At 41.9% G+C, this 15,217-nt stretch overlaps 1 protein-coding gene across 4 annotated transcripts in view; it reads right to left on the bottom strand.

The window, feature by feature from the left end:
* Positions 1-14,601, bottom strand: part of Ston2 (stonin 2) — a 129,723-nt gene extending 115,122 nt beyond the window's left edge. For 2 of the 4 annotated variants that reach the window (XM_071607628.1, XM_071607631.1), the window contains exon 1: positions 14,477-14,601. The gene's annotated coding sequence lies outside the window, so the exon portion shown is untranslated. Of the gene's footprint in view, positions 1-5,916; positions 5,996-14,281; positions 14,329-14,476 lie in introns of those variants that run through there. The other 2 variants (XM_071607629.1, XM_071607630.1) reach the window with 2 other exon arrangements.
* Between the last annotated feature and the right edge of the window lie 616 nt (positions 14,602-15,217).

The raw sequence follows: 15,217 nt of genomic DNA, 5'->3' as shown, positions 1-15,217 counted from the left end.
TGGAGTGGGACTAGCTGGCCATGGCTTCACATAAAACATAGCTTGTTGCCTGGTCATCTAAGAAAGGCTATTGGGACTTCTGCATCTCAAAACCTTCCATTGGTGCTAGGAGAGGAAATGTATTTGGCAGCTCCCATCTGTTTTTGTTCCCCTTTGGTCAGAGTTCACCAAATAGTGACCCAACTTCCCCAATGTTGGGGTACATCTTCTGGCTCCTGCTGGATTAGATAGGGAGGACAGATTCCATACCTTTCAGTGTGTTGCTTCATCTGAACCCAGAAATGGTAGGAGGTCCCTTAGCAGTAGTCTCAGGTGGCTGAATGGTTCAGACCAGCAAAGTTGGTCACCATGTCAATGCAGAGTTGGTGGGGCTAAGAGGGTTGAAAAAGGGTGCCTAAGGGGCAGCCAATATAGGAGGGCTTATATATGAATAGAAATCCATAAAGGCATTCAATCTTACATGCACAGAAAATAGAAGAGATGACCTAATAGGTCTTGCTGGACTTGCCATTATTTGTGCTCACAGAGTTTCTACAGGTTATTAGAATTCTGACTGTGACAGAACATCACCCATTCATTTCTTCATTCATTGAATAAGCATTTGTTTAATATCTCCTGCTATAGATATTATCTAGTGAAATTCTAGGGATAGAGGAGTCTAAGACCCAGCATTTCAAACTGGCAGTATGGTATCCATAAGAACAAACATAACAATACAATATGATCAATTAAAAGATGTGATTTGGGGGCTGGGGCTGTAGCTCAGTGGTAAAGTGCTTGCCTCGAAAGTGTGAGGCACTGGGTTCGATCCTCAGCACCACATAAAAATAAATAAAGATATCGTATGTTCATCTACAACTAAATAAATATTTTTTTAAAAAAGGTGTCATTTTACTTAGCCACATTTAAACAGTCATGATAACAGGCAAAATCACTGTTTCCTATGCAAACGTATATAACAGATATTCCCGATCCTTAGTTCCACCTCCAGACCTTCTGCCTAATCCCATATTAAAACATCATCTACTGACTTCAACCCCTGAAGTATGTATCAGGGATGAGATACCATGTCTTACTCTTATCTGTAGATAAGAGTAAGACATGGTATGAAGGGAAGCTGAGGCTCAGAAAGGAGGCTGGAGTTCATAGAAGCCCTAAGATTCAGCCTTAATGTAGGAATAGATGATACAGAGATGGCCTAAGGTATCTGTTTTGTACATGTCTTAGAAATCTGAAGTGTAATAGTTTCTTATAAGGCCCCCACTCAAAACAGCTGCATTAAAATTTAATAGACTCACACTGAGCCTAAGAGACAAATGAAAGCATGTCATTTTTCTGAACCACAAGTAATTCAGTGTGATGAAGCAATGAGCCAGAAGAAGAGCTATCAGGCAAGAGGCAGAAAAGACCAGAAGGAGACAGGTCAAGCAGAGCCTTGTAGGCTGGGCTAAGAAGGCTGTTTCATCACAGAGGCAAGGAGTCCAACTAAACAACTGAACTGGCAATAGAGATCAACTAAACATGATTTGCTTTACATTTAGAGATCATTCTGGAAGCAATGAGGAAGATGGATTAGAAGGTGGGAAAATGAGCTTGTAATTATAGTGATCAGGCACTGCAAGATGAGGGATAGAGCAATGTTTTTACAACTATTTAGGATGTAAGATCAATAAGATATGAGGATAAAGTCTCTTTGGGGCTCATTTAGATTGAAGAAGTAAGTACATGGTAGGTGAATGAATAAGACCCTTGGAAAACTGGATCAATTTTGTACTATTCATCATGACAAGGACTTAGAAGGAAGAACAATTCAAGAGTGGTAGTGATGGGATGAGTTCAGTGTTAAATCCAAAGCGTTTGATGGGCCTATACAACAATCATTGAGGTGTCTATGGGTCCTGTTAAATAGGCAGGTTTAGAGCTCAGAAGAAAGATGAGCATTGCTAATTCAATGTAGGAGGTCACAGGAAAAAAGGGAGTTTCAATTAAGTCACTCAGAGAATAATATGAGTAAAATAAAAATCAAGGTTGGAACCTTAGGGAAGGTTAATATTTGTGTATCAGGCACAGGATAAGCAACTCCTTGGGAATTCTCTTATCATCTTTTTTGAGGCCTGGGTCAAATTCAACTTAAACATTGTGGTGAAAAAACATGGTTCTCTTACAACTCAGAGGAAGACCAGGTAAAAGAGATATCTGTGTTCACTCCAACTGGTTGAGCTTTAGGTAATACTGAATTAAGGGAGCACAAGAACAATATTATGAATTAAGAAAGGGGTAAGCAGGAGGCATGAGGATCACAGGGGTTGGAGATTTCTGTGTCTCCGCCTTTCCAGCATTTGAAAAAGTGCACCTCCTTTACCTTTTATAGGACAGGTTTCTATGGGTGTGCCAAGGTGCTTCACACACCTGCACTGCTACTTCTACTACATGCATGTGACCCTCACGAGGAACAGTGATCTAGTTAGGACCAAGACTAAGATAAATAATGCAAACTTGAAGGCCTCTCCCTGGAACTGATTGTTTTCCTCCTTTCCTTCCTTTCTACCCTCCTTCCTTCCTTTTTTTTTTTTTTTTTAAAATTATAGCTCGCTGCATCTCTTTGAGTTTTAATTTAAGCCACAGACTCCTTTTTAAAGTATTTTTTTAGTTGTAGATGGACAAATATCTTCATTTTATTTATTTATCTTATGTGGTGCTGAGGATTGAACCCAGTGCCTCACACATGAGAGGGAGTGATGTACCACTGAGCCACAACCCCATCCCAGCCACAGACTCTTGTATCTGGAAAAGTGATATACATGTAACATCATTTGCAATTTAAGGTGCTTCACAAAGTCCATACAAAAACCCCCTAGGGATCTGTGGACTCCCTGTTAAAAGCTCCCACCCCAGAACAATTTATCTAGCTCAAGTCACTTTCAGACTTTTCAAAACCAAAGGCATTCGAGAGGAGAATAGAAGGAAGCCAGGCACTGTGGCTTCTACTGACCCTGAACTGATAATTCCTTATTTCCGTTTTCATTAATGTGGAGGATATCGCCTTTCCTTTTCTGAGAATCCTTCCCCTCCCTCTTCCCCCAACAAACCAGACACACAGTCATAGAACCAAAACAACCCATCTAAACACTAAAGCTCAGGCTGCAGCAGTTGGCCTTCTGGGCTGCAGCTGTGCATGGGCTGGGCTGACTGCAACGTTATCCTCGTGAACCAGCCCTCTCACAAACAAGACACATCCCAAGTTCTTGTCTGCTGACTGAAGGCAGGGGCACGTGAGTGTCTCCAACTGCCAAGGACAGACGCGATGAACTGGGACACACTGGGTGGGCTTGGCACAACGTGAGAGCTGAATAAATATCTGTTGACTGAGGGCTGGCTCCAGAAGAGCAGGGCCTGGGTTTTGATATATGAAATGCACTATTAATATTCCATCCTTTTTAAAATAAATTGTAAATTAGAGAGTAGATATGTTAAGAAATGTCTCAATTGGGACAAAAGAGCTCTCACATTATGAAATGTGAGCAAATGGGCACCTTTAAATGGTGACGACTCACCCATCCCCACACTCATAGTTTTTTTTTCCTTTTTCTTATTCATTTTTCTAATTTCTATACAGTTTTCTTGTAAAAAGAATACAATTTCACTAAAGAAAATCTGGGAAACATAGAAAAGCACAACCACTGGTATACTTCTAAAATGATATAATTTGTAAAAATTCCATTTGTGTGCACTTCAACTTCCCAGGGACACTTCCATTGTTTAAGATAAGGTGTTCCTCTTGGGGGCAGGAGAGGCTGTCACCACAGACAAATGGGGCAGGATCCAATGACCTTGTGACTCCCTAAGCTTGTACCTTAGTGGCAAAGAATTATTTATTCTATTGTTCTTTCCAAGTTGATGGAAATTTCCCATCATTGATGCCTATTCTTTTACTTCCTCAACCTGAAAGACCAGAAAGAAAAACTTAATCACTAGAAGGTTTTTCCTATTAAGTTTTTTTTCCTACTTTGATGTTTCTAATGTTTTCTTCTTTCAGTCCTCACATCACCCATGCCCATCTGGAAAAAGTCTCTCTGAAACTCTGTTAGGATTTAGAAACAAACCACACCATTACATGTAATTTGGTCCTGCCACCACTAATAGTAGTTTTTCTTTTGGTGGCCATCTCACTGACAGTAACTCTTGCAAAACAGAAAAGCCACAAATTCAAAGTATATCAACTATAAGTGCAAACACAGCAGACACAATAATTAGGGAATAAAGAGACAAGACTTCAGAATGTGATTCTCCCTATCCCTGAATTCTTATTTACATATTAGAGAAGGAAACTTTCTAAAAAATAGAATCCAAATAATATTATTCTGAAACAAAGTGGTTTAAATGCATTTTCCAATCAACCACAAAACTTGAATTTAAAATTGTAGGGAAAATCAGCTAGTGTATTAATTAGAAGAAAGTAATTTCTTACATGGCTCATGGTGGCAGAGAACAGGCATGAAGTTAATGGATATAATATTAAAACACTGTCATTACCAGGGATATCCCTTTCCTACCCATGTTTTGGCTTTCAGATCTCTGAATGCTCCTGTAGCTGTGATTCATGTAGCAACTGCCACAAAAATGGGCCACACTTGATCTTTGGATGTAGTGTTTCAAATATGAAGGAAACCTAAGTGCCTGACTTGTGTGCAGAACTTATTGCAGTATCTCCCTGACCTCCCCTTTTTATTTGAATAAACAGAAGAAAAATGGTAGCAGTATGAGTTAAATTAAAATACGGTTTTCATCTCCGGGAAAATTCAAAGGGCTTTAAAAATGTGTAAGTTGTCACTGTTCCTTAATTCCAACATGTTGGCATGAACAGTGAGAATTTTATAATGAATAAAGGAAGAACAGATTCATCACTTTAATGCAGCACTTAGGGAGCCCTCAGACCTGTGCACTAAGTTTTTTAATACCAGTTCCCATCTGGTAAGGAAACTGAGTCTTGAAGGCTAAGTAACCTGCCCAAAGGCACAAAGCTAATAAGACATCAAATGGTAGCTATTCTTATTATATTAACTTTAAAGTCCATGTATTTAACCACAGCATTATAGGGTTCAAAAGATAACTATACTAAGAAAATGCCAACATCCCAAAGGGCCACATTGCATTTTATCCTGGCAAAGTGAAAGAAAGGGCAACTAGAGAACTAAAGCCAGCTTGACTTTTCCACTGGAGCTCAAATGCCACTCCTCAATCAACTATTTTCATTCCTTCACAGCTATAGGTCCCATCTGTAAGCCTAAGTCCACCCCAAAGATGAATTCTTGCCTTGAATTCTTACCTGACTCTGCCTGATGCCTATCTTCATGCAAATGTCTAAGAAGCCTGTCAAACTTAACATATCCAATATTGACCAACTACTATCTCTCCCAAAATGACTGCAGCAAAAGCCTTCCCTATCCAAGATGATGACAGCTCTATCTTTCCAGTAATCCTGGCCCAAAACATCAAATAAACCACTCTTGCCTTCTCTCTCCCTTCTTGCAGGGTTTCTCCCAGGTTTATTTTACAAAAAGGCAATTTACAATCATATGTCTGATGTGATTCTTTAAAACGGCTAATTGCCTTGGTACACATGGATTTCACTTGCACATGATTCATCATGAGTACCCCTATAAAGGCACTCATATGGCTGCATCTATTATGGTGTTGTCTGACCTACACACTGTGATATTCACTTATCACTTTATTTTCATGTATTATTTGATATACACTTATGTAACACTCCCTAGTTGCCAGATGCTTATGTCAAAGTCCTTTACAACTCATTTAGTTAAATAACTCCTGTAGTCTTTATAATAAGTCTATGAAACAGGTTCTATTATTTCTTTTATAGAGAGAAAAAACTGAGAGGGAGGTTAAATAACTTACCCAAGACTTCATCATCCAAACTTGGACAGCTGATTCCCAAGTCTATTCTCTTAACCACTTCACCATGCTCTACCCATGAGATACACATTTTTTCCCTATTTTTTCCCCTGTAAGTAGAGATATATATGCATAAATGAACCTACACTTTTATCTACTTTTTTTTTTTTTTATAGCTAGGACCCATCCCTATAAAGTGCCTGGTCTTTTTTCATAGGTAAAAGATAACCAAATTACAGGGGACCAAAATCCCTGCTCCTGGGCTGGGGCTGTAGCTCAGTGGCAGAGCACTTGCCTAGCATGTGTGAGGTACTGGGTTCAATCCTTAGCACCACATAAGCAAATAAAATAAAGTCATTCTGTCCATCTGCAACTACAAAGTATTAAAAAAAAAAATCCCTGCTCCCATGAGCATTGTGCTGTGATCCAGACAGAGCATATATGATACATGACAGCAAATAATTCTGACTCTTCAGAACTGTATCCCCAAGGACTGCTCAGGGATTAACCAGCAGCAGAGTATGTGAGCTCCAGGATCCCTGATTCCGATGGATGGCACAGCTGGAGAAGTCAGCAAATACAGCGCATGGCTGTTGTAGACAGCACCACACCCAAAGCTAGTTAGGTTGGTGAGTGACTGAGAGTCATAAGGCATTTACTCAAATAGATCACTGCTCTCTCATCTCTCTTTTAAAAGGTTGCTCTATGACAAAAATGATAAAGGAAGAGGAAATAAGAGAAAGAAGTGTGCTTCTACTAACCTACTGATTGCCTGAACCAACAGCCCCAAAATAAGGGCAGTTTCCCTCCAACGGAATCTCCAAGGGTGTGGACAGAGTGGACAGGTAGCCCCCATTAACTTTCTTTTTTTTGATACTGGGGATTGAACTCAGGGGCACTCAACCACTGAGCCACATCCCCAGCCCTATTTTTGTATTTTATTTAGAGAAGGATCTCACAGAGTTGCTTAGCATCATGGTGTTGCTGAGGCTGGCTTTGAACTCTCAATCCTCCTGCCTTGGCCTCCAGAGCCACTGGGAATATTAATTATTTTTTTTCTTTTAGTTGTAGATGGACACAATACCTTTATTTTATTTATTTATTTTAAATATTTTTTTAGCTACACATGGACACAATATCTTTATTTTGTTTATTCATTTTATGTGGTGCTGAGGATCAAACTCAGTGCCTCACATGTGCAAGGCAAGGACTCTGCCACTGAGCCACAAACCCAGCCCCATATTTATTTATTTTTTATGTGGTGCTGAGGATCAAACCCTGTGCCTCACACATGCTAGGCGAGTACTCTACCACTAAGCCACAACCCAAGCCCCACCATTACCTCTTTAGAGCACTTCTCCTTTTGTTTCCAAATACTATAGTGACCGAGATCAAACCTAAGAGATTAACAGAGGTGGATTCAAAGCACAGCATCTCTGATAAATTACTTAATCTCAGATATAGTCTCATCTGACCTTAGTGAACTGAGGTGCAAAAAACATGAGATGATGTGGCAGAGGACCTAACCACTTAGTAATACTCAATGAATGAAGCAACTGATAGTGATTTTGATAACTATTTCCCACACTCTTCAAGTACTCAAAGTTAGAAGTGGAGGGAAATGCAAAACAAAGAATGAAATTTAACATTTAAGCAATATATATGCTAATAAATTCACTGTCTATGGATCACCACAGCCTTATCCACTTAATCACAATATTATGATTCTTCTCTTTTAAAAGCTTAAGTCAGAGCCAGGAGCGGTGGCGATGCCTATAATCCCAGTGACTCTGGAGGGAGGCTACGGCAGGAAGATCTTGAGTTCAAAGCCAGCTTCAGCAATGGCGGCGAGGTGCTAAGCAACTCAGTAATTGAGTATCTCTAAATTCAAACCCCAGTACCCTCCACCTCAAAAAAAAAAAAAAAAGCTTAAGTCAGAAAAAAAGACAAATATACTCAGTTTCTACAGCAAACAGTAAAACAAAATCTACTTTTATTTAAAGCATCTAATTTTTAAAAATCAATTAGCTAACTTCAAAAGGCAGCCAACAGAGGATTCAATCAAACTGGTAAAGGGGGTCTATCAAACTGGTGTCTCATTTCAAAATTCAAAGTAACTGATAGGCCTGCCTGCTATACTGGTTGGCATTTGGTCTGAAAAATACTTAATGTCATTTCATTCAGGTGGTGTGTGTACACAGACCCACAGCACTAAAACCATACCTTGTTTTAGTGAGCACCAGAATTGAGCCTGAAAGAGAAAGTGTAATGATCTTTCAATTTAAAATTAATGAGAACTTTTGGGGTTATAGTTTTTCCATGGAATATAATGCTACCTGGAAAGATCCCAACTAGATGTCAGGGTCCTAAGTTCTTCTCACCCTTTTTATGGAGATCTGTAAAACAACTTAAACTAGACACTACCCAAATGTCAAGGGAGATGGCATCAGTTAACATGGAAACGCCAGAGGATTCCTGCATGACTTTAAACAAGTCACTTGACCTTTCTGGGTTACTTTGGAAATGTAGAGAGACTGATCATCTGCCAGTATGACACAGTTTATGGTAGGATTAAGTTTTATTTATAAACAGGTTTGACATCCTTATCTTCAAAGTGCTTTCCTATTAATAAAATGAACATGTTAAGAGGAAATCAGAGTCCAATATCACTCATCTACTAATGAATAATCTTAATGTGTTAGGAGGTTATACAAACTGTTATATGCAAGAACATTCAGATTCCATGGTCAAGTGGCAATCAAGTGGGGGAAGACTTTAAGAAGTAATTAGCTCAAACTTCCCTTCTCCTATCCTAATTGATTCTTTTACTCCAGATACACTATCTTGCAGTGAACCTGAAACAGGATTGCCCCACAATAAAGAACCTCAGTTCACTTAGATCTATTCCCTACAAAACTAGTGCTTCCACCTAGCTATAAATCCTATTTCTGCATTCAGCCCAGTACAACCTTTATGGACCTTCCCAGCCCAGCACAACCTCCAAATGATTCCCTGTCTGAATTTACAGCACTTGGTACTCTCTTTGATTACTTGCCTACTGTTGTTGTTTAACTATTAATGGTTTTGCACAAATATTATGTTGTTTCACTCTCAGATCAGAGGCTATGTCAGAAGACTGAGCATTACACTTCTGAGTTCCTCAGAACTTGTTCCTCAGGGTCCCACACTCGGAAGATGGTCAATGCCCATTCACATGAACTACCTTCCAAAGGTTTTACCAGGCCAGTAGCAAAGAGCTATTGCTAGAGACAGCATAAAGAGAGGATAGTATTTATCTAGTGATCTTATTTTTACATTTCTTACATACTAAACTGCTGAATAAATGTTATACAGTGATATATGGGGGGACAGTGATACTTTCTTTTGAATTAGAGACAGTGACAATTTCTTTTTCTTTTTTCTTTTTTAAACTGGGGATTGAACCCAGGGGTGCTCTACCACTGAGCTACATCACCAGCCATTTTTGTTGTTTTATTTTATATTCGCAGACAGGGTCTTACTAAAGTTGCTTAGGGACTCCTTAAGTTGCTAAGGCTGGCCTCAAACTTGCAACCCTCCTGCCCTTCTGGCTAGTTTCTCTCTCTCTCTCTCTCTCTCTCTGGAGGGGTACTAGGGATTTAACCCAGGAGTACTTTACCACTGAGCTACATCCCTAATCCTCTTTTAAATTTTATTTTTTTTTAAAATATGTATTTTTTAGTTGTAGGTGGACAACTTAATTTTTATGTGGTGCTAAGGATCAAACCCAGTGCCTCATGCACGCCAGGCAAGTGTTCTACCCCTGAGCCACAGCCTCAGCCCCTTAAATTTTCTTTTTTGAGACAGGATGTTGCTAAGTTACAGAAGGCCTCTCTAATTTGCTGAGGCTGGCCTCAAACTGGCAATCCTCCTGTCTTGGCCTCCTGAATCATTGGGATTATAGGCATGCACCATTGTACCCAGCTTGGCTAGTTTCTTTTATTGCTCTCACTCTTTTTAGGTCTAGGGTTCTATTTGTTGCATATTTTGAAACTTTAAGCCAAGTATTCTAAAAACCTGCTACAATTCTTTATAGAGCTTACAGAGGCCAAGCCTGAAAGAGGAGAGATAATGGCTTTTCAGAATTACCTGGAGAGGCAAATAGTTGGCCTTAGGTCTCCAGGACAGAAGTCTGATTCTAAACTTTCTCATCCACCTCTGGAGATACCCAGAACCCTCCTGAGACAGAAAAATCTCCTGTTTCAAAAAAACACTTTCAAGGTGTGATTTACCTGTCAAATCTCAATTAGAACAAGGGTCTTCTCAAATCTCATTTCATTTTGCATTTTGAACCTACCATGATATTTATTATTTTAGACAAAATGAATATGCATAGAGTCTAGTTTTTCTATCTACACTCCAATGGACCATTTTGTACTCATCTCACCTTGAAACAAATATTCTAACCCTCAAGCAAGCACTTAAGTGTTGACCCTGGAAGTATTCAATGCCTCCACATGCTGTGTTTTGGATGGACACACTACTTCTATCTGGGCCCTAGGTAGAATTCAAACTTTCGTCATTGAGAAAAAATATAACAACAACAACAAAAAAGAAACCCTTGTTGTATTTTATTTCCTGCATCATATACACCCCTTATTTCTTCCTTAACAACCATTTTTTAAATGCTCTTTCATTGTAGGAGTGATGAGTCAGTTAGAATTGTTGTGCTTGCTCCACCTATTAGAATAAGCCAAATGATTTGGGATGGGTTGATCTTGGGTTCACAGGGAGTTATTTGTCTAGGGAGTGGAGGGGATGGACTACAATTTGCATGACCACACAGGACAGATGTTTATTCATAAAGGTTACCTCAAGTGACACAAGCAATTTCTTGGTTGGACTGTATTAAAAGTCAGCCAAGTGTCCACCCAATGGGCAACTCAGTTCCAGAAGAAATTATGACTGGGATGACAAGAAGCATGAGGGACTGGGATTGAGATATGTGGACAGGCTTGAGTGAGAGGTCTGGAGCCAGACTAAAGGGTGAGTGCTCAATGACAGGATGGAGAGGTTGGGCAGAATTACAGAGGGAGGGGACAAAGCAGCACTTGGATACTGCTTACTTCTCTGAATATGAGCTTTTTTGTTATTGCTGCCATTTGTTTCCTCACTAGAAGAACTGCATTTGCAATTTAATATAAATCTAGAGACTCAGTCACTTTTACAGACCCCACTGCTAATGGACAGAGCCAACATTGAGCAAAATTGCTACAGGGAGAATGCTAGAATCTTCCAGCCTTTTTCCTCCTTCCATTGGGACCCTTCCATTTAGGTCTTTCTCTCAACCACATCTTATTTTCTACCTTCAGTGGTTTTCAAAGTGTGGTCATTGGACCAGCAGCATCAGTATCACCTAAGCACTGGTCAGAAATGCTAATTCTCAGGCTCCACCCAAACTGATCAGTGAAGAAACTCTGTGATGGGACGACAGGATCAGCAATCTTTTTTTCTCAAACTTTTCCTGATTCTGATGCACACTAAAATCTGAGAACTGCTGCTTTAAATGATTTTCAAGATAACTTAAGGTTGAGAGCATGTACCTTTTAGGAGAGGACTTATAAAGAAGATAAGCCACTCAAGTGAAAATGGAAATTTTCTAGTAATAGAATTTCCTGTAACATAAAGAAAGACAGTGAGAGATTCAAGGCCACTATATTCATTCAGACTTTCACCATCCCTTCCCTTTCATTTCACCTATATCAATCTTCTCTCCATATTGCCACTAGAGATGTATGCTCAGTGGGAAAACCTGACCCTATAAAATCCCAATTTAAAACCCTTCAGTCACTGCTCCCTGCCCATAGAAAGGCCCAAGCCCCTGGCACACAACCCAAAGTCCTTCATTATCTGCCGCTGGGCCACTTCCCTGACCTTGTTTCCTTCTGTACCTTCCCACATACTCTGTCACATTTTTGCTATCTGCAGGAAGCTTACACTTCCTCATACCTCTGACATTGGGCTTGACCATGTGATTGACCTTGGCCAACAGCATGAGAGCTGAAGGGACAGCTGCCACTTCTGAGCAGACTTGAAGTGTCATAGTTTTGTTCTGTCACTTTCTCTCTTTTACTTTGCCACAATGAGATTAGCATTGTCCCAGAGAGAGGCTGTTTTATAAGCTCAGTGGGTCCCTAAATAAAAATAGATGAGGACAGAACTACAATTGACCTACTGTGGACATGCGGATCTTTGGGGGTTATTTGTTCTTTAGCCTAAGCTGACCATGGATATTTTGGTCATTCCTCTTTCTGGATGTCTTCTCTCTTCTACTCTATCCTTTCCAATCTCACTGCAGCCCTAGTTTCACAAAAGACTTGCTCATCATTTGACACTCAGTACCTCTCAATCAGGACTTTATCTTGCCTAGGTGTAACTGATTACTCTCACTTTTAAGACCTCCTTTAGATACTACAGATCAGTAACTATGTCCCCAGAACTAGGCTTCCCATCTATTAACACTATACTTAGGATCCACTAAAATAAGAATAAATGTGAGTCTTCACTCGACAGAGCAAGGAGATTTTGGCTCAAAGAAATGAAGCATTTTGTTCAAGTTTCCCAGTCTCAGTCAGAGCCTGAATTTTCACAGGTGGGGTCTGGCTCTGAACTTAGCAGTCTTGTCCTATGCCATATACCTCTCTCCATCCCCAGCAGTGAGTTTTCAGAACAGAGTAAAAGTCTCCTAGTAAACAATTGAAAAAAAACCTGTTACATTAATTTGAGACTTATAAGTTTGCATCTCTCTAGAAGTGAGTTTCTGATCTCCTGGCCTCTCTTTCTCTAAGTTGATGTATATATTCTAAGATACATAGAAATGACACTGTACAAGAAATGGAGCATTTTGTCTACAACCAGGTCCCAGGCTGCATGGTTAGGAAAGTGTGAAAAGGCAGGCAGATGCAAATGCCATCACCCTAAAGAACCTTTAGGATGGTCCTTATGGGTTTGTCACAGGGTAGAACTCCAAGGAAGTCTGCTACATATTGATATTTTAGGCTTTTTAAAAAATGAAGGGGGTCAAATGTTTAATCTTCAGATTAAACAAGGAAAGGAAAATGAAACCATGGCAAAAGACTGGACTAGACCCCCCGCCCCAGGTCAGATGCAGGATTAAATGCCTGAGAGTAACAACTGCAATTTCAAGTTTCTAGGAGATGCTGGCATTTTGTTGTGTGGTGCTTTTCTTTTGTTTTTCTTTCCCTCTTTTTAACTCTACTTATTTGTTCATGGGAACATCAGGAAGTACAAAAACCTAAAAATATCCCACCCCTAATCAGCCATACTAATGAAATATGAGCATTTAACAAACTACAGGGATTTCTTTTTTCATATAATATTCATACTAATTTTTTCAAGGGTTACAAAGCTTTGGTTTCTAGTTGGAGGCCATTTGTCTCAACATCACAATGGAGGAGGGTTTTTTTTTTTTTTTTTTAATATCCTCCTCCAAAGGATATATTACCTTTAAATGATATCATCAGTAACACTAATAATAGCATTTTTTTTTCCCTTTCAAGTATAGAAAGCTATTCAGAGATCCAAATGGTTGTTGGGCCAGTTTGGACACATCTGATTTACTTTTTAAACGTCCATCCACTTCATACAATAAAGCACTCAGTAAATGCTAAGTGCTGGCTCTCTGTTTTTCAGACACTGGCTCCTATAATCCTCAAAGCAAGTTTAATTGGTATCGCCACTTTATCAATTAGGAGCGCGAGACACAGGACATAAAGGGGAGAGGGAAAGAGTGAAAAGGAGAGGGAGGAAGAGAGAGAGGTGGGCAGGAGCCAGCAGCTGCATAACACTATAGTTAATGATTCACTCATAGCCCTCAGGCAGCTCCTTTCAGTAGGGGTTGAACCAGAGCGCGCGTGTACACACACACACACACACACACACACACACACACACACACACACACGTACGTCTCATCTCCAACTCTCTTCATCTCAGCCAGAGGCGGTGTCCGGCAAATTGCTTGGCAACGCGCGCAGGAAACTCCATCCAAAGCCCCGGGTCCAGGAGGCCTCTAGGCGCTGTCCAGCGGGCAGCGTGCCTGAGGGGCCAGGCTGGGGTCCTGTCTCCCGACACCCCGAAGGTGAGGCGGAACGCCAAGGCTGGGATTCCAGGCCTGGGGTGGGGGGTTTGGGGGAAGAGGCACCGGGCCCAGGGACACCTGTTGTCGCCTCCCCACTCTGGCCAGTGAAGCTGTCCTGGACGACCTGGGTCTCCAGGGAAGGCACCTTGGCAACAAGTGCTGTGTACCTGCGGAGGTCACAGGGGTCTTGCCCCTACGCCCGCCCCCGCCCACCTTAGGCCGACTCACCTAAGCCCCTCTCACTCCCGGACGCCCGCGCCTCGGGGAAGTATCTCGCCTGGCGGTGGCTCGGAAGGCAATCGGGATGTGCGGAGCAGCACTGCGGCGCTAGGACCTCGCGGCCGGCCGCCCCCTGCCCGCTCCACCTGCGGGGGCCCCTTTCTCCCGAGCGCCGGTGCCCCCGCCGCGGGGAGGGGCAGTTACCTGAGACGCCGTCCGCAGGGTCTCGAACGTCGACTGACAGGCGGCCGCCGCAGAGCCGGCTAGTGGGGTCCAGGGACCCAGCCGGCCGCAAGGCTCTCGCCACAGTCGCTCCTCGCCGCAGCGCAGCCTCCGGCTCCCGACTCTCGGGCGTGCTGGGCGCCCGCCGGCTCCCGGCGCCGCTCCCGCCGCTCCTGATTGGTTGGGGCGCGCGCCCAAGCTGCGCCGTGATTGGGCAGTTCGGGAGCTGGGCGGTGGGACCCACCGGGCACCGCTGGGATCTGCTCCGCGAGCCTCCTGCGCTGCCGCCTCACGTTCCTACCGCGCCTCGGGGCCCGGGTCCGGACGCTGAAAATCGGTTCTTGTCCCCTTTGGGCCGAACCGGGCGGCTAAATACCGAAAAGTGTCGCTTCGAATAAAATGGAAGTGGAGGGCAAATGGTATTGCCTTGGAGGACCACCCACACCCCCGGGAGGCTGGGGGATTGGGGACTTCCAAGGTTCCAGTATTATTGGTCCCCTGGCCTCATTCCCACGTGAGGCTTTGACTTCATGTTCATTTTTGATAATTTTTACCGTGCATAGGGCGTAGGTTTCAGGGCAGTAGCTTGTAAACAGTGGGCGCCAAATAGTGTTTGTGGACTTGGATTAAAATCTACACACAATCTCTATGTATTCCTACTGGAGCTCGGAAAAGGGAAGCGACTTGTCCAAGGTCCTAACCATGTCGACAAATTATTAAGAA

Source organism: Marmota flaviventris, chromosome 2, assembly GCF_047511675.1.
Source record: "Marmota flaviventris isolate mMarFla1 chromosome 2, mMarFla1.hap1, whole genome shotgun sequence".
In the NCBI taxonomy this organism is placed as follows: domain Eukaryota; kingdom Metazoa; phylum Chordata; class Mammalia; order Rodentia; family Sciuridae; genus Marmota; species Marmota flaviventris.
Note: the sequence above shows the minus strand (reverse complement) of the source record. Positions and strands in the feature narration are given on the sequence as shown.